This window comes from Gossypium raimondii, chromosome 4, assembly GCF_025698545.1.
Source record: "Gossypium raimondii isolate GPD5lz chromosome 4, ASM2569854v1, whole genome shotgun sequence".
Taxonomy (NCBI): Eukaryota; Viridiplantae; Streptophyta; class Magnoliopsida; order Malvales; family Malvaceae; genus Gossypium; species Gossypium raimondii.
The window spans coordinates 28,256,164-28,278,120 of NC_068568.1; positions in this window are offsets into that span (position 1 = coordinate 28,256,164).

Sequence of the window (21,957 nt, forward strand, 5' to 3'; positions counted from 1 at the left end):
TAATTCTAAAAGGATATTCGATTGTTTTAGTCCAACAAGAAAAAAAATCAAAACCCCGTAAGTTAAGGTACGACATTCTCGAATTTCCAAATAAGGAATATTGCCTTTATTTTCAAAATTTTATTTTTACAAATTTGGGTAAAAATTTGTAATATTTAAAATGATACATGAATAAAATGTCGCATTAATAAATGACAATAATGAATATACTAATAAAAACAATTTACGAGAATCATATAATGTACACTATTTTAACATTAATATGAACAATCAAAAGATAAATAAAATAAATAATAACAATGATAATAGCAACAACGCATGCACATAAAGGACGATGCCAATAAAAGAATAATAAAGATACGAAACAAATACATAAATAAATATAAGGGAAGATAATTTATAAAATATCGAAAATAAAGAACCAAGTTAAAGCATAAATGAAATTAAGGATACAATTTGTAATAAAATATATAAGCAAATAACAATAATAATAATAATAATAATAATAGTAAAATATAAAAGTAGATATAAAGAATATAAATAAATGAACTTTAATTATTAAATAAGGTTGAAGAACTAATAAATAAATGAATAAATGAAATAAAAAAACTAATGAATAAAATAGTTTGCAAAAAAGGATTGAAGTTAAATAAATCAAGTATCAATTTGAAATTAAAATGACATTAGGGAGTATAAATTATAAATAATAAAAAGCTACTAAGGATTAAAAAGTAACAAACCAAAATCGTAGGATAAAAATAAAAGAAACAAGAAACAAGACCGAATTGTAAACCGTTTAAAATTAGAAGGACCACGACAGCAATTAAATGCACTGATCCCATCTGGAAACCAAGTTGGGTTTTGGGTCATCGAAAACGGCACCGTTTCAGGCGTCCGTCTTCTCAAATGGTGCAAGGACCAAATTGAGAATAAAGTAAGATTAGGTGATAAAATTAAAAAACAGAAAGGTATTAAATTGAAGCAGGCCGAAAAATCAGAAGGACTAGATGCATAAATATCCTATCATCCAAAAACACGCAAATCCTCCAGGAGCAGGTCGGGTCGCGTGCAGGTCAAAGGCCAATACAGTGCCGTTTTAGGGCTATTGAGATCAGCCTTAAACGACGTCGTATTACATAGACTATAAAAGCTACATTTTTTTAAAAAAATTCACTCTATCCCTTTTTTTTAAAAAAATCGGAGAGCTCTCTCTCAGTCTCTCTCACCCTCTTCTCTTCCGGCGAAGTTTCAGTCGTCGGGTAACATGGCAACCGCCGGTCGCCGACGATGGCGCTGCCGTTCACAATGGCTGGAAAATTGAAAGAAGGCCATTTTTTCTTTTCGACTCCTCGAGCCTAAAAAAGTCATTTTTCATCAAAAACGACGAACCTCGGCCTCCCACGGCGGCGCAAACGCAAAAAGAAGCGATAAGATTCGACTTTTCTTCTTTATTTTTTCTTTTCTTTCCCCTTTTTGGAAAACAATAATAAAATAAAACAAATGAAAAAAATGAAAATAACAGAATCACAAAACTACCTTTAAAATTTTTCTTTTTCTTCTGTTTTGATTGTTGTGTAAAAAAATTACAACTTGTAGTGGCTTTTATAGCCGAAGAAAAAAATACAACTGTTAATGTTTTTTTGTTTCTATTCTTGCTGCCTCTGCGTTGTTATGTGTTTGTTTTGCAGGTACGAGGGTCGTAGGCCAGCTATGTACGAAGGTGCTAACGTGGAGGTACAGAGGTCGACGTGGAGGAGGCAGCGACGGTGGGCATGCTGATGTGCGGCGCTGGAGGCTAGGGTTTCTACCTCTTTTTTCTTTTGCTGAAAATGTTTAGTTTTTGGGCCATATTGGGCCACTAGGGTTTTTTGTATTTTGGGTCAATGGCCTGGTAAATTGGGCTGTTTGTAAATTGACATTTGGACTTTGGATTATTTAATTATTTTTATTTTGGTTTTCAGTTTAGTTTTGTGATTGTGATTTGGGCCCAGGCCAAAATTGGCCTATTACAAAAGACATTTTGCTTCCCAGTCAACTTTCGCAAACCTACCTTTTGTCTCGTTATTTTCCTTGCTCCATAAGAGATTATAAACTTCATGATGTATATAACTATATTTCAATAGGTTCGTGGTACCAATGTCTTTCAAAGTTGGTCTAAAGTGATTTGATGCTCTCGTTCTATTAATGTCCCTCTAAGGGTCAAGTGTTGTATTTTATTATTTCTAGTCAGTTCATGACCCTTCCATAACACTTCTTGCATCTTTTGATTTACGGCAATAAGGTGTTGAACGATGTCTTCTTCCGGTTTCATTCTGTAATCTTGCAATTCTCTCATCATCTTATCAACTTTCTCCCTTTGTGCCGAAGTTGATATCTCATCAACCAATATCAGATTTATTGTCATTTCTACTAATATCTATGACAAAAAAAATCGATTTTCATATTTATCTATTTTCCTATAGTGTCATCACTAACTAACAATTAATTTATAATAGTTACTAACAAAATAACTTTAAAATAAATTAAAAATATTGAAAGATTACATTCATAACATAACAAATCACAATAAACCCTAAACCACGAACAAAAAATTAACCTAATCAAAAACTTACTAATAAAAAACTTTAAAATAAATTAAAAATTAATAAAAAAATTACATTCATAACCTAACAAATCACAATAAACATTAAACTAAACAAATAATTTATAATAGTAACTAACAAAATAACTTTAAAATAAATTAAAAACAACATAAAAATAACAATAAACAAACTACACAATACTAACAAAATAATTTATCCTCCTCATAATTCATTCTATTTAAAAAAATATACATTATCCTTCTTTTTCTTCTCCTTTCTTTCTTTCTTTATTTCTTCTCCCTCTCTTCTTCCTTATTTTCTGCTATCTTTTTTCTTAGCTTACGTCTGTTCTTCATCGGGACCATTAAATAGGAACCCAAAACTACTTCACTGGTGGCGCCTATCAGATAGGAGTCACCAGTGCCACCTATCAGATAGGAGTCACCAGTGCCACCTATCAGATAGGGGTCACTAGTGCTATAACACCCCTAACCTGTATCTATTGCAAGAATAGGGTTACGGAGCATTACCAGAGTTTACAGATCAATTAATTAGACATTTCATATAATATTATAGCAGTCATATCTGAAATAAATCGAAATCAAACATATTGTCCCTTATATGAGCTCTCAAGGCCCAAAATAAGCGTTAAAAACAAATTGGGACTAGATCAGGTACTAAAAATTTTTTCGAAAAACATTGAAATTTTTTAAAGTTGCAGAGGACACACGCCCATGTCTCAAGCCATGTAGGCATTCGAAATCAGGAAACACGGCCGTGTCCCAAACCCATGTCTCTACCCGTGTGGACAAAAATAGGTCATTTCCAAGCCACATTTCTCACCCGATTTGGTACCAACCTAAACACAACAATTTGCATATCAACAAGCCCTAACAAGGCATTCAACTCAACTTAAAATCAAGTCCTAAACATGTATTATCACAACATACACCCAATATGTCCTTAGGCACCTCAAATGACAAATTAATAATATCCATATTTACCTAAATAACCAAATGCATATATGCATAATTGTACCAAATATACTATTTCAAACCAATCATCAATATACCTATAAGTTTTCCATCATTCAACCATATCAGACACACATTAAATATGTTAAGGCCACATATATAAACACATCAAAATATATCTAACACAATCCATTCAAATGCCTTGTCTCAATAAAACATTTATATAACAACATTGGCCAAAATATCCTATACATGTCATTATAATCGGAATTAATTTATTGAAAGTACCAAAAGAGCCAATGGATAGTGTGAAATAACTCGACCAGCTTCTAACCCGAACGAGCTTCCAAATTACTATAAACATGGAAAATAACACAGAGTAAGAATTTAAGCTTAGTAAGTTTGTATAATACAGAGTTTAACTTACCATATTTCCACAAAATAGGTAAGTAAACATAGCATATCTCATTAAATTTGGCCAAAAGCCTAAACACATGATCACCAATGTATTAGCCATAAAAATCACATATAAAATCCAACACACATGGTTGAATTCATCAAATAATCATATTTTATGTATTTCATGTATATACCGGTAATAGTTCATATCAAACTCATATGATTTCATAATAGAACTGTGCCCGTTGAACCATTTAGAATATCATTGGATACACGGGTAGTAAACACGAGGTGTACTGAACTGTAATTCATCAATTCATATTCATGTATGCTTATACGAGCTGTAAACAGTAAGCTCTTTCGAGATGAATAACGGGAAGCTCATGCGAGCTGAATAACGGGAAGCTCATACGACCTGAGTATCGGGAAGCTCATAAGAGCTATGGTGTGTCCGCAACACATGCAGGACCCTAACCAAATCAGTAACCATATTGACATGTCATTTGTATCCTACGAATTTCATAAGGTTCAAATGGGACTCGGTAATCGTCGAATATACAATCGGCATTTTTTTCATGGCAACTGTACAATTCACAAACAATAATTCAATTTAACACATATTAATGTACAATTTAATTACACGAACTTACATCGATGAATTTATGTAGATACGAAGGTGACTAATCTGATATTTTTCCTTTGCGTCGATCTAACTCCGTATTAGATCTAACTGGATTTATACGAATGAATTTAACTCAATTCAATATAATTCATATTCAATTTAGTCCAATAGTACTTTTTGGCAAAATTACTATTTTCCCCTATACTTTTACTTTATTAAAATTTAGTCCCTAGGCTCGAAAAATGAATTTCATGCAATTTAATCCTTATTCAAACCTAGTCAATTTTTATACATATTAATAGCAGCCCATAGAATTCACAATTTCACAATTTTACCATAAATTTATCATCTTTTTCAATTTAACCCTAATTGAAATTTTCATCAAAATTCTCTTTACAAAAGTTATTTATCTAACAACAACCTTTCATTTTCTATCATAAAACTTGAATTCAAGTATACTCATCAATGGAAAAACCCTAATTCTTTAACACTTTTGCAAATTAATCCCCGAGTTAGCTAGATTAAGCTATTACTATATAAGGACTATTCATGCTTAATCACTAAGCATTTTAACGATTTATTTACTATATAAGGACCTTCAATTTAAAATTCTATAGCTATTTAATACCTTTAGTTCTGAAAGTAAAGCTAATCGATACGCAACAGATCCGATTCTCTCAGTAATCTCATATGGCCCGATAAATCATGGACTCAACTTTCCTTTACGGCCAAACCGAAAAATTTTCTTCCAGGACGATACTTTCAAAAATACTTTGTCTCCGACTTGGAACTCTATATCTTTACGTTTCAAATCTGCATACGATTTTTGACGATCTGAAGTTGTTTTTAAGCTATCTTGGATCACTTTCACTTTTTCCTCAGTCACGCGAACCAAATAAACCCCATGTATCTTTTTCTCACTAAACTCAGTCCAATATAACGGAGTTCGACATTTGCGACCATACAGAGCCTCATACGATGTCATTTTATGCTTGATTGAAAACTATTATTATATGTGAATTTGACTAACGGTAAATATTTCTTCCAGTTGCCTTTGAATTCTAAAATACAGCAACGAACCATATCCTCAAGAATTTGAATCGCACGCTCAGACTGGCCATCAGTCTGAGGGTAAAATGCAGTGCTAAAATGCAATCACGTACCTAGAGCTTCTTGTAATTTTTTCCAGAATCGCGATGTGAATTACGGATCTCTATCTGAAATAATGGAGACTAGTACTCCATATAGTCTAACAATCTCTGAAACATATAACTTAGCTAATCTGTCAAGTGAGAAATATGTACGTACCGGAATAAAATGTGTAGACTTTATGAAATGATCAACGATAATCCAAATGGCATCTTTCTTTTTCGGAGATAGGGGTAACCTAGATACAAAATCCATAGTAACTCTATCTCATTTCCACTCTAGAATCATCACTGGCCATAACATTTTGTTACAAAATCAGAAATATCACATTTCATTCCCCGCCACTAGTACATCTATCTCAAATTATTGTACATTTTATCACTTCCCGAATGAACAGACAAGCTACCACTATGAGCTTCCTGCAAAATTTTCTGTATAAGCTCTGGATTCTTCGGCACACAAACTCTACCTCTGAATAACAAACAATCATCGGGTCCTATCTGAAATTCTGAAACAGAAGTCGACTCACACTGTACCCGTTTAGCTAACATCTCACTATCACATTTCTGAGCTTTGCAAATATGTTGTAAAAACATCGATCTTGCTTTTAACTCAACTAAGATCGAGCCATCATCAGATATTGACAAACAATGATTTTCTACTCAAAGCATCAGCTACTATGTTTTCTTTTCCCGGATGAAAATCAATAATTAATTCATAATCTTTCAACAGTTTAAGCCATCTACGCTGTCTCAAATTTAGATCTTTCTGCAACATCAGATACTTTAAACTCTTATGGTCGGTAAATATGTGACATTTTTCACCAAACAAATGGTGTCGCCAAATTTTCAACGCAAACACAATAGCTACCAATTCTAAATCATGTGTCAGATAGTTCTTTTCGTGTGGCTTTAACTGTCTGGAAGCATAATCTATTACTTTACCTTCTTGCATTAAAACACAGCCTAAACCATTCAATGACGCATCATTGAAAATCACAAATTCCTTACCTGATTTAGGCTAAACCAAAACTGGTGCTTTGTTCCACAGGGCTTTCAATTGGTTAAAACTTTGCTAACATTCATCAGACCATTCAAACTTCACATCTTTCTGTAATAACCATGTCATCGGTGTAGTTACCATCGAAAACCCTTTTACAAATCTCTGGTAATAACCAGCTAATCCCAAAAAACTTCTGACTTTAGATACGTTTCTCGATGGTTTCCAATTAACAATCGCTAAAACTTTATTCAGATCAACTCTGATGCCTTCAGTTGATACTATGTGTCCTAGGAAACCAACTTCCCGAAACCAGAATTCACATTTGCTAAATTTAGCAAACAATTGTTTATCTCGCAAAGTTTTCAGAACAATTCTCAAATGCTCAGCATGTTCAGTCTCATCTCGGGAATATATCAAAATGTCATCAATAAATACCACAACAAATCTGTCTAAATATAGTCTAAAAATTCTATTCATCAAGTCCATCAATACTGCAGGTGTATTAGTTAAACCAAACGGCATCACAAGAAATTCATAATGTCCATACCTGATTCTGAATGTTGTTTTTGGCACATAAGAATCTTTCACTCGTAACTGATAATAGCCAGAATGAAGATCAATCTTCGAGAATACTATGACACCTTTCAACTGGTCCAACAAATCGTCAATATGAGGTAGTGGATATTTATTCTTGATTATAACCTTGTTGAGCTGATGATAGTCAATGCATAATCGCATCAATCCATCATGTTTTCTTAACAAACAAAACCAGTACACCCCAAGTTGAAAAACTAGGTCAAGCAAAACCCCTATCAATCAACTCTTGCAACTGTGCTTTCAAATCTTTTAACTCTGTAGGAGTCATTTTGTATGGTGCTATTGATTTCAGTGTACAAGTTCTGTAGCAAATTCGACTTCTCTGACCAGCAGTAGTCCAGGTAATTCCTCTAGAAACACATCAGGATACTCTCAAACCACTGGCACTGACTCAATCTTCAATTCAAACACTTTATTGTCCAACACATAAGCAAGGTAAGCATTGCAACATTTTCTCACATATCTCTGTGCTGACAAAGTTGATATCACAATAGGCAACCCATTCAACTTATCTGATTCAATATGAAACATCTCACCATTCTGACATTTCAGTATGATATGCTTTCCTCTACAATTTACTACAGCATCATGCAGAGTTAGTCAATCCATGCCTAATATCACATCAAATTCATCAAAAGGTAATAGCATCAAATTAGCCAGAAAACAATAACCCTAAATCATTAACGGACAGTTCCTGCAAACCTTATCAACTAACATATACTGGCCTAGAGGGTTTGATACTTTAACCACGAATTCAGAGGACTCAACAGGTAAATTTTTACTAGACACTAAATTCGTGCAAACATATGAATGAGTCAATACGGGATCAATTAAAGCCGTTACATCAGTATCAATCAGAGAAAAAGTATCGGTAATAACATCTAGCGTAAAACATTTTTGCGCGTACGAATAACATAAGCCCTAGCTGGTGCTTATGCCTCAGACCTTACAATAGAACCTTTCGTCACACCACGGCTACCGCTCACATTTCTAGGATTACGAGGTGGTCTACCTCTCGTAGCTGTGTTTCTCAGCCTCGAAGTTTGAATATTATCTTTTTATATTTCATCGGGCAATCTCTAAGATAGTGGTCAAAGGAACCACACCTGAAACACGCTCCACTCTTCATTCGACACTCACCAAAATGTGATTTGTTACAATGCTTGCACTTGGGTCTGATGTTTCTAGCATTACCCACACTCGCTACAAATGTAGCCTGAGATTTAAGACTGGAATGTCGGGTACTTCTGTCTCTACCGGAGTATCCCGTAGAAGTAGTAGAACAGTCGTGATATTTTTTTGATTTCTTTAACGTTGACTAGTATGACTTTCTCGTCAATCTCTTACTTGAATCTCTAGCTTCAGTCTCAGCTTGTCTTTTCTCTTTACTCAGCTCTTGATACAAGTCACAAAGGCCCAATTCAAGCTCAAGGACGTGATGGGCTCAAATTACCACAAGGCCCAATAATGAGGTCAAAGGCCACGTAAATGCGTATGAAACTAAATGGAATCATTCAAGACTTCATTAGCAAGGCCTTAGATGCGTATACAAAGGAAAAAGAAAATCAAGATTCACTTTCTTGTTTTCAAGAAAATCAAGAAACCGAATCTTTGGTCCAATTTTACTGTTTTGAGCGATTTCAAGAATCAAGAAAATCAAGATTTCAAATCTTGGAAATCTTGGTCCAAGAAACTGAATCTTGCAGCTAAGGCGCATTGGACCTCAGTTACGAGCATCAACAAACCGAATCTTGCAACGAACCAAGTTCTTGAAGACACGGCCCAATAAGATGTTCCAAGCCCAATCAAGAAGTTCAAACTAGACTTAGTTGAAAATCAGGCCAAATGGTCAAAGTGGCCCAATCTGTTAAGTTTTAATTCTTTAAATACTTAGTTTAATTCTTAGACTTTATGAATTAAATTCTATGTAAACATTCAGTCCAAGAGGCCCATTTAGAGGCCTTGGCCGAATTTTCCTTTAAAAGTCAAACAATTAGGTTTTTTCTTAATTTTCCTAATAGGGTTAGGAAAGTAGTAGTAGGCCTATATATGTAAGGCTTGGCCGGCCACCCACACACACAACACATTGAAATCAGATTTTTTATTGAATGAAAAATTCTCTTTGAGTTTCTCCAAGAATTCTCTCTTGAGTTTTTTTAGAAGTAATTTTAACAATCTTTTTTATTGTGGGAGCCATCTTCAGCCTTCTTCTTGCCCTTGTTCTACATCGAAGGGGAGATTCGAGCCGTTTGAAGGGAGTTGTGAAATATTTCTTGATTTCAAGGCTTCTTAGGACTTTTCTTTATTTTCTTGCTGTTTATTCCTCTTTAATTTTTCTGCTTGTGCCGATTCATTGATTAAATTGTTTTAATCTCTCCTGTTGCGTTTCCAGCCCTTTCAATCTTCAAGAATTTGTTCGGCACTAGTCTTGGGCATCAAGATTCATTCTTGATTCATAATTCTTCTTTTTCTTGCCGCAAAAAACCTAGTTCTACTTTAATTTGGGGTTTCGTGTTCTGTTAAGTCTAATTTTTCTGTTTTGTGTTTACTTGTCAGATTCGGCTGATTGGAGACTTTTCTTAAAGTTCAATTTTGTGTTCTTGACTTCCAAGAATCCCTATTAATAAGTATTTCAATTCTTGGCTGATTCTAAATTGTTTTGGGTGTTTCGTTTCAGATTTGTTGATTCTAAGTTTAATTTTCTGTTTCGTTTCAGATCCAAGCGTCTAGCGTTTTCATAGGAGTTTTCGGTGACTTGGCAACTCGATCTTGGTTCGCATGCAACCCTCTATCATTTGGTATCAGATTTTGGGCGTTTTGGGTGTTCTTGGTTGATTTCTAAACTGATCTCCTTTTAAAAACAGTAAATAGCAATTTTTTTACCCAAAAAATTTTTTGGAAAAAAATCATTTGAGTGGGTAAACGTTGTCCGATTGGTCTTAAATTTTATATGCATATTTTTGGCACTGTGATAGAATAGTAAAAAATATTTCCCGTAAAAAAAAATTAGTAGAAAAAGTCAAAAATTTGAAAAAGACGAAATCAAACAAAAATTAAAAAAATATTCAGTAGGTTGAGTTTAGTACCGAAAATTTATAGATCAAAAATAAAATATTTAAGAACATTCTAGTTTAAATTTCATGATTTTTGGAGATCGGGAACACCTCGAACGAAGTTGTCAAGTTACTCCACAGTTTTTTCAAGTTTTTGGGTATCAGCAATTTTTATTGATTCTTAGCTGTAGGATTTCATTTGTTTTGCGTTTATTCTTCCTTTACACTATCTAACACCTTCTTGATTCTTGTGTTAGTAGGATTTAAAAGTGTGCACAATTCATCCTCGGTGCAACACAAATCAATTGGTGTGTCGTCACTTTTTGGATTCCTAGTGCAATTAGGATTCTTTGGTAGTTACGGTTCATACATTTTCTAATTGATTGATATAGACTCTACTAAAGAACTCACAAGATTGAATTCTACCTCTTTGAGAACTTGATTTTCCTTTTTGAGTGATTAACGGTGAGGTTTGTTAGTTTTTTTTTTTTTGAGTGTTAAGTGTTTGTTTTTCAGGTATTCCAAAAGGAAAAAAAATAAGATGCATAGACTGGGTCAAGTCGATGATGAGAATAATGACCATAATGAGGTCCATGATAAATTTATAGAGTTCCAACAACAGTTAGACGAACAGACTGCTGCACTCAAACAAACAAATGTCATACTTCGAACATTGAGTGCTACTATCAATGAGATGCGATTGGACCGAGTGGAGAAAAGAGCCCAACGAGGACAACTTAATTCAAGTGAAAGAGAAAAAATGAGACTGCCAAGAAGACGAACATCCAACGAATATTCGAGAAGAGATTCATATCATGATTCCTATTCAACGAGAAATTGAAGACGATGCAAAGCAAGCTTCGAGTGTGAAGTTTTCCAAGGTGACGAACAAGAAATCACAAGTAATCCTTCATATGCCCCGAGGAACTCATCCACTGAGAATCAATTTCGAAAAGGTGATCATTGTTCGTATGCAAGTCATTCCGTACATACCCAACGAGAGTCTTTTCGTTCTAATTCATTTGTAACATCTCTATCTTGTAATGAAAGGAAGACAGAAAAAGAAACCGAAAAAGAAAAAGAGAATGAAAAAGAGAAAAAAGAGATTGAGAGTGAACAAGAAAATTGAAAAAGAAATTGAAGAATGAAGAGAAAATGAGTTAGAAAAAAAAAACAAAAGAAAAAGACGAGGAACAGGTAGTGAGGAATGTTTCCACTAACCAAGATATGAATTTTTGTTGTGTTACTACTTTTCAGGTTCCCGAAAGACTGAAAGATAACTTTCAACTTCAATACCTTTCCGATGAAAGACGCTTTCATACGATCAACATAGGCAAGTTTGAAGATGAAATCACACTACATGAGCCCGAAGGTAAGCGAGGTAAGGAAATTTTAGAAACCGAGTCCCGTGCAAATTTGAAAATTATTGATAAAACTTTTGGTGACTTAGTTCTTAAAAGATCCCCTCATTTTGATCCGATTAATTGTTATTCTTCGATTGTGGTTGATAAAGTCATTACGAAAGGAAGTGTGAGTTGTTATTCTCTTGATTTGCCTTGTGTAAAATCCGCGAATTTGTGCAAATCTATTTTGGAGAATAAAAAAGTTTTGAATGTATGTTGGTATGTATGCAAAAATCCTCATGGTTTAACTTGATTGGTTTAATGAAATCTTTGTTACACTTCGACATGACTAATCAAAATCAAGTTTTTAAACCCGAAATCTGTTTTGGTATATTTTGTTGGAAAATCAAGCATCATCTATTGTGTGCAAATATTTTCTATTGTTTTGATACTTGGTTTTTGAAAAAGGTAACGAAATTTGCCAATTTTGTTTTCAATTTATATTCGTGCCTTAAACAGTTTCTATGGTTGTACATGAAGTTTGAGTTCCGTTTGACAAAGGTTAACTCAACAACGGAGCTTCGACTACACTATGCCCTCGATGACCAAAGGTTTGTATTAAATGGAAAAGGTAAAATCGACCCTTATTCTTCTGCTTATAAAGTGGACTCAATTTCCATTAGTCCCATTCGATCGAGGAAAGTCGAGTAAGAGGAGCTATGTTCGAGTGAACCAACGCATCGACTTGAGAACAAGTTACTTCGAAGAAGGGGGGATGATACGACCCTGCCCCGAAAATGCCCTGGGTTCAGTTCATCAAGCGCCATTCGAAAACTTTCGCAAGCTGAATTAACTTGTTCCAGCTCCATGGAGTTCAATTCGAGCTGACTCTAGCTCGTTGAGCTTAATTTGCTTTTATTTAATTTCATGCATTTTTAATTTGCTGGAATAAATTAAATGAGTTAGTTTATTAAATTTAGTTCAGCTCAAATAAGTGTTAGAATTAATTTTAGTTCATCTTTAAATAAGTGTTAGTAATTAATTTGTTTAAATCTGGACAAATTTAATTATTTGTGTTTAATGCGTTTCATGCATGCTTTTAATATGTTTTAGTTATTACATAGCATAAATAAGCCTGTTTCATTACATCTAATTAATGTGTCTTGTTTTTGATTTAATATGTCTAAATTCAGCCGAACTTTACTTTGTCTTGCTGCTGAATTCATTGTGTCTTGAGCTCATTCAATTTGCTGAAAGACCAAGTTGGATCCAAGAGGTGATGGGCCTTTCCAAGTACTCGAACGGATCAATGATAATGCATACAAAATTGATCTACCCGGTGAGTACAATGTAAGTTCTACTTTCAATGTGGTTGACTTATCTCCATTTGATTTTTCAAATTTGAGGACGAATCTTTTTGAGGAAGGGGGGAATGATATGAGTCACAAAGGCCCAATTCAAGCTCAAGGACATGATGGACTCAAATTACCACAAGGCCCAATAACGAGGTCAAAGGCCAGGCAAATGCGTATGAAACTAAATGGAATCATTCAATACTTCATTAGTAAGGCCTTAAACGCGTATACAAAGGAAGAAGAAAATCAAGATTCGCTTTCTTGTTTTCAAGAAAATCAAGAAACCGAATCTTGGTCCAATTTTGCTGTTTTGAGTGATTTCAAGAATCAAGAAAATTAAGATTTCAAATCTTGGAAATCTTGGTCCAAGAAATCGAATCTTGTAGCTAAGGCACATTGGATCTCAGTTACGAGCATCAACGAACCAATTTCGGGAAAAAATGGATCACACGCCCAAGTTCTTGAAGACACGGCCCAATAAGATGTTCCAAGCCCAATCAAGAAGTTCAAACTAGACTTAGTTGAAAATCAGGCCAAATGGTCAAAGTGGCCCAATTTGTTAAGTTTTAATTCTTTAAATACTTAGTTTAATTTTTATACTTTATGAATTAAATTCTATGTAAACATTCAGTCCAAGAGGCCCATTTAGAGGTCTTGGCCGAATTTTCCTTTAAAAGTCAAACAATTAGGTTTTTTCTTAGTTTTCCTAATAGGGTTAGGAAATTATTAGTAGGCCTATATATGTAAGGCTTGGCCGGCCACCCACACACACAACACATTGAAATCAGATTTTTTATTGAATGAAAAATTCTCTTTGAGTTTTCCCCAAGAATTCTCACTTGATTTTTTTTTAGAAGTAGTCTTAACAATCTTTTTTATTGTGGGAGCCATCTTCAGCCTTCTTCTTGCCATTGTTCTACATCGGTGGGGAGATTCAAGCCGTTTGAAGGGAGTTGTGAAATCTTTCTTGATTTCAAGGCTTCTTAGGACTTTTCTTTATTTTTTTGCTATTTATTCCTCTTTAATTTTTCTGCTTGTGTTGATTCATTGATTAAATTGTTTTAATCTCTCTTGTTGCGTTTCCAGCCCTTTCAATCTTCAAGAATTTGTTCGGCACCAGTCTTGGGCATCAAGAATCATTCTTGATTCATAATTCTTCTTTTTCTTGCCGCAAAAAACCTAGTTCTACTTTAATTTGGGGTTTCGTGATCTGTTGAGTCTAATTTTTTTTATTTTGTGTTTACTTGTTAGATTCGGCTAATTGGAGACTTTTCTTGAAATTCAATTTCATGTTCTTGGCTTCCAAGAATCCGTATTAATAAGTGTTTCAATTCTTGGATGATTCTTTATTGTTTTGGGTGTTTCTTTTCAGATCTGTTGATTCTAAGTTTAATTTTCTATTTCGTTTCAGATCCAAGCGTCTAGCATTTTCATAGGAGTTTTCCGTGAGTTGGCAACTCGATCTTGGTCCGCGCGCAACCCTCTATCAGCTCTTCAGCTTTATATGACCGATCAACCAATACAATAAATTCTTTCAACTCGAGGATCTCAACTAATAGTTTTATATCTTCATTTAAGCCATCTTCAAACCGCTTACACATTGCAGTCTCAGTTGGAATAAATTCTCGAGCATATTTGCTCAATCAAACAAATTCTCATTCATATTTAGACACTGTCATATGACCCTATTTAAGCTCTAAGAATTCTTTACGTTTCTGGTTGAGAAACCTCTGACTAATGTATTTCTTTCAAAACTCGGTTTGAAATAATTCCCAAGTGACCCGATCTTTTGGCATAACAAAAATCATCGTATTCCACCATTGGTAAGCTGAATCTTTTAATAGATACACCGCGCACTTAAGATATTCAGCAGATGAACAAGATAATTCATCCAGAACTCTGATGGTATTTTCTAACCAGAACTCCGCTCTTTTGGGATCATCCTCAACAGTAGCTCGAAATTCTTCAACACTGTACTTACGAATCTTATCAACAGGAGGCTTACCAATTTTGATAGGTTCTGTATCATGAGAAATAACAGGAGTCGGTTCAGAAAAAGGAGGGGGTAGAGATTGTTGAGCAGCCAGGTTCGTTCGTACGAACTCGGTGAACCATTCATTCATCATCTGGAAGAAGACCTCTATTTCATCGGAATCAGCTCGGTTGGATGACATTGCTATATGAAAACATGTTTTAGAACGGTCAGGAGATATCACACTATCACAGGTTATATAATGGAATGTATAGCTAGGCTCGTGTATGTTTCATCTGTTCGATAATCGATAAAACTGTGGCTCTGATACCAATAAATGTAACACTCCTAACCCGTATCTATTGCCAAAATAGGATTACAAAGTATTATCAGAGTTTACAGATCAATTAATCAGACATTTTATAAAATATAGCACTCATATCAGAAATCAATTGGAATAAAACATATGGTCCCTTATATGAGCCCTCGAGGCCCAAAATACACGTTAGAAACAAGTTGGGACTAGATCGGGTACTAAATTTTTTTTTTGAAAAACATTAAAATTTTTCAAAGATGTAGAAGACACACGGCCATGTGGCCAGGCCATGTAACTCACACAGTCAGGAGATAAGCCCGTGTGGCCAGGCCATTTTACTCATACGATCAAGAGACACGGGCGTGTCTCAAGCCATGCGGGCATTTGAAAAAGGGACACACGGCCATGTCTCAGCCCGTGTACGTGCCCGTGTAACTCTCTGACTTGGGGACACGGCCAAACCACACGCCCGTGTGCTAGGCCGTGTTAACATACTTCCTTGCACAATTTAAAAGATACAGGGGACACAAGAGCGTGTCACCTGGCCATGTGTCACACACGGCTGCGACACACGCCCATGTCTCTGCCTGTATGGACAAAAATAGGTCATTTTCAAGCCACATTTCTCAACCAATTTGGTACCAACCTAAACACAACAATTTTCATATCAACAAGCCATAATAAGGCATTCAACTCAATTTAAAATCAAGTCTTAAACATGTATTATAACAACATACAACCAATATGCCTTTAGGCAGCTCAAATGACAAATTAATAATATCCATATTTACCTAGATAACCAAATGCATATATGCATAATTGTACCAAATATACTATTTCAAACTAATCATCAATATACCTATAAGTTTTCCATCATTCAACCATATCAAACACACATTAAATATGTTAAGGCCACATATATAAACACATCAAAATATATCAAACACAAGTCATTTAAATGGCTTGTCTCAACAAAACATTTATATAACAACATCGGCCAAAATATCCAATACATGCCATTATAACCGGAACTAATTTACTGAAAGTACCAAAAGAGCCGATGGATAGTGTGAAATAATTCGATCAGCTTCAAACCCAAACGAGCTTTTGAATTACTATAAAACATGGAAAATAACACAGAGTAAGCATTTAAGCTTAGTAAGTTCGTATAATATAGAATTTAACTTACCATATTTCCACAAAATAGGTAAGTAAACACAGCATATCTCAATCAATTTGGTGAGAAGCCTAAACACATGATCACCAATGTATTAGCCATAAAAATCACATATAAAATCCAACACACATGGTTGAATTCATCAAATAATCATATTTCATGTATTTCATGTATGTACTGGTAATAATTCATATCAAACTCGTATGATTTCATAACAGAACTGTGCCCGTTGAACCATTTAGAATATTGTTGTATACACGGGTAGTACACAGTACACACGAGGTGTACTGAACTGTAATCTGTCAAATCAATTCATGTATGCTTATACACACTGTAAACAATAAGCTCTTCCGAGATGAATAACGGAAAGCTCATGCGAGATGAATAACGGGAAGCTCATATGAGCTGAGTATCGAGAAACTCATATGAGCTGTGGTGTGTCCGCAACACATGCAAGACCCCAACCAAATTGGTAACCCTAATGACATGTTATTTATATCTTACGAATTTCATAAGGTTCAAACGGGACTTGGTAATCATCAAATATACAACCGGTATTTATTCATGGCAACTGTACAATTCACAAACAATAATTCAATTTAACACATATTAATGTACAATTTAATTTCATGAACTTACCTCGATGAATTTATGTAGATACAAAGGTGACTAATCTAATATTTTTCCTTTGCCTCGATCTAACTCCGTATTAGGTCTAACCGGATCTATACGAATGAATTTAACTCAATTCAATATAATTCATATTCAATTTAGTCCAACAACACATTTTTGGAAAAATTACTATTTTCCCCTATACGTTTAATTTATTACAATTTAGTCCTTAGGCTTGAAAAATAACTTTCATGCAATTTAATCCTTATTCAAATCTAGTCAATTTTTACACATATTAATAGTAGCCCATGTAATTCAAAATTTCACAATTTTACCATAAATTTATAATCTTTTTCAATTTAATCCCTAATTGATAATTTCATCAACATTCTCTTTACAAAAGTTGTTTATCTAACAACAACCTTTTATTTTCTATCATAAAACTTCAAAAATAATCATACTCATCAATGGAAAAAACCCTAATACTTTAACAGTTTTGCAAATTAATCCCCAAGTTAGCTAGATTAAGCTATTACGATCTCGAAAACATAAAAATCATCAAAAACGAGACAAGGATGCATACCTAATTGAGCAAAATAAGCTTGCTAATATCTCAAGCTTCTATGGCTAGCTTTTCTCTTTTTTTTTTTTGTGGTAGATGATGATAATAGATTTTTTTTATTTTATTTAATATCACTTTAATTGATAATTTCCAAAATTAACTTTAATGTTTCATCAAATTTCCAATGATGACTATTCATGCTTAACCACTAAGCATTTTAATGGTCCATTTACTATATAAGGACCTCCAATTTAAAATTCTATAGCTATTTAATACCTTTAGCTATTAGAATTAATTTTTTGCACTTAGTGCAAATTAGTCCTTTTCATCAAAATAGGTATGTAATCGGTAAAATTTCATAACAAAATTTTTATATCTGTATTTCTATCATACAATAGAACATATAATAAAAATAATTTTTCTGACTTTAAATTTGTGATCCTAAAACCACTGTTTCGATTTCACTGAAAACAGGCTGTTACAGGTGTCGCCTATCAGATAGGCACCACCCCTATATACTATTCCTGTATATATATATATGGGCACATACCAGACTCGACACCTGTATACAAATGTGGTGCTGCCTATGAGATTGGCACCACTAATAAAAAAAATTTTTAAAAATTTGAGCGTTAGAAGTTTAGGGTGGTGCTGCCTTTGCACCACTCTCCACTTGCATGGGTATACCATTTTGGTTGCATGGGTATACCATTTTGGTATATAATCCAACTGACATACCATTTTGATATATAATTTTTTTATATTATTTTTGTAAAAAAACCCTTTTTACCCATATAATATGAAATAAAACAAAATTTTTGAAATTGGTATCCCACCACCATTAATTATGAGAATGGGTTGTTTAGGATAGTGGAGGGTGATGAAAGGTGGTGAAGAGGTGGCACCACCCCTATTTTCTAATGTGTACAGATTTCTATTAAAAAATAAATATTTTATTTGGCGAAGGCTTGTTTATTGGCTGCACCAAAAATACCAAAAAGGAGATATTTCTGTGGGTTAAATACGGGTTTAGGTCAGTTAAATACGGTTTGGTGGTGCCTATTTGACAGGCGGCACCAGTGAAGCCCCTGTCAGAGCCTACTCCAGTGGGGTGAAGCCCCTCTTAGAGGCGGCACCAGTCAATCCTACCAGTATTTAATCATTGTTTTGTGAAAAAAAATGTGTGTAGTGTTTTGTGCAAAAAAAATTAGAAAATTAAAGAACGGCAAAAATTTTTTTGTAGAAGAGTAAATAGAAAGAGAATATTTCAAAAGGTTAGTAGATATGAATTTCATTTTTTTATAGTATTTTTTTGAAATTTTATTGAGAATTTTTAATTCTTTTTTAATAGATATAATTTTGAAGATAGATAATCAATTTTTCGTCTATGTTAATTTCGACGGAGTAATTTTGACAACAGTAGTTGGATGTATATTTGAACATTGCCAACAAATAGCAATAATATTTAATAAAAATGTTTGAGTTGATGATATGAAGGAAATGATTAGTGCAAAAATTGTTAGACGTTGTGGGTTTAGGGTTTCGAAACTATTCTACAAGTTTCCAGTTTTGATAGATCCCATCAAATTCATCGAGATGAAACTGGTAGAAAATAAAGATGTAGAGACAATGTTCATTCTTTATTTTGGAAATCGAAACCACCAAAATGCACCGATTCAATTATTTGTTGTGTTAGCTAATATGGAGCCAATTGAAGATTCCACTCCATTAGGTGAAGAACATGGAGTTCAAGATCCCACTCTGATAACATACGTTGATAATCGATCGACTATACGTGGGATCGATATTGATCTTAATGTTGCACCTATGTCTGAGAACCCTAACCTAGGTCCCCATTTAAAAATACATTCGGTGATGTTTGAGACTAAAGCGGATGGTGATGATGGATATGATAATAGTGATTCTTCTGATCACGAGGTCGAAGATTATAGTGATCCCAGTCTAGACGAGGTCTTGGATGATATCGACGAGGAAAGTACAAATGATGATGGAAATGTTAACGCATATTTAGTCGAGAGAACCTGATTCGACGCATTATGATACGCAATGATCCCGGGGCACACATGTCACTCGTAGACCTCGATATGGTACATGCAGCCGAGTTCCCAGAGTACCTTGATATACTACCTACTCACCGGCTGATTATAGATTCCAAAGCTAAAGAGTTGTTCATAGGCCAAAATTCAAAACCAAGGAAGAGTGCATATTTTCCATTAAGTGGTATAACATGAATGTGTCGGTAGACTACAAAGTCATCGTGTTTAAACAGACATTGTACATTGGGAAGTGTTGGAGGTCAGGCGGGTACAAGTCGTATTTATCCAGAAGTCACAAATGTGGAAGATCCGAAAATTTGTTGGGCCTCACACATGCACTTTAACACATATGACATAAGATCACTAAAAACTTGATTCCAAAACTATTTTCACCTGCATCATTCCAATGATGAAGGACATGCCGACCATTCATGTTTCGATACTGATTGTAGAAATGCAAGCATGATTCCAGTATCGAGTATCATACCGGAAAGCATGAATAGCTAAATAGATGGTAATGAAGCAGTTGTCTGGAGATTAGGATGTGTCCTACAATGAGCTATAGGGGCAGATAGCTGCTATTCGGAAATACATGTCAGGGACTATCATTGAGTTGGAGACACGACCTTATTACAACCCAAATGACCAACTACAATCGGGAAGAAGAATTTTCCACCGGGTGTTCAGGACGTTTGATTCATTCATGCATCATTCCCCACTGTAAGCCGCTTGTGTAGGTAGATGGGATTTAGCTATATGGAAAATATACATAGATCCTACTTAATGCGATTGATCAAGACAGGAACAAGACGTACTCTCGATAGCGTTTCCCATTGTGGACAAGGAGAACATGAAATCATAGGAATTCTTCCTCACGAACCTGCGAACGTATATTGTTAGGGAGGATAATATTTGCATCCTATCTGATAGAGGGAAGGGAATAATTGCCGCCATTAGGCATTCTAGTGTTTCATGGACATCCGTTTATTGCATCCAGGACATCGCGGCTAACTTCCAGCGAAATTACAAGAATACAGACTGGCGGAAACAAGTTGTGAAAATGGGTAAATTTTAGTTTCAATATATGTTTTAATGTTATTAATACTAGAACAAATTCATCCTAGAATGTAACTTGTCTTTTCTTGATAATACATAGTGTACGAGCTAAAGCCACACCTTTTCTGGCAAAGGATGACCAGACTTGAAGGTGACATGCAAGGTGAAATGAACATTATTTTTCGATAATGATTGGCTACCATGGAGTCGTGGCAATGGGCTCTAAGTTTCGATGACGGGTTTCGATATGGTCATATGTCCACCAACCTGGCAGAGGCGGTTAACTCCGTCTTGAGGAAAACATGACATCTTTCGATTTCATCTGTGTTCTCAGCTACATTCTACAGGTTGGCTACCTTGATGCCAAGAATGGGGTTGAAACAAGTCAACCAGATGGAGGCGGGACACGTGTTTGTCAAACATGTTAGGAATGCAATGGATGCGAACTGTTGGAGGGTGAGGTCCATGAATGTAGAAATATATTCACAACAGTTTGAAACGTTTCGAGTTATGGAGTCCATCGGTCGTCAACCCAGTATCCCACCTAGGTCCTATGGAGTTGATCTTTTAAATAGACGGTGCGATTGAGGGAGGTTTCAAACACTTCATTATCCCTATGCGCATGTCATTGTAGCTTGTGCTCACACCTTGATCAATGCTGAATAGTTTATCACTGAAGTGTACACCCTCGAGTGCACATCACGTGTATAGGAAAATTAGTTCCCCATCCTTCGTGATTTGTCTACATGAGAGGTACCTCCGATAACTTTTGAGCTTATCCCGGACAAAGAGTTGTGTAGGAATCCGAAAGGTCATCCGCAAGTAATCATAATCCACAATAAAATTGACATTAGAGAGAAAAACCGATTGGAAGCTTTGTGGTATGTGTAGATTAGCTAGGCATAATCGAAGTAAATGCCCACAACGAACCTACTATAGTGGACAATCATTATGATCGGGTGGGAATTAAGCTAATGGACTCCATGCTGGAATTTATATATATTTTACAGAGTTTGTTCCAAGTTTGTTCCAATGCATCTAATTTAAATTACAAAGTTTGTTCCAATTTTGGAGCAATACATCTCATTTAAATTATAAAGTTTGTTCCAAATTTCTTTCAATGCATCTA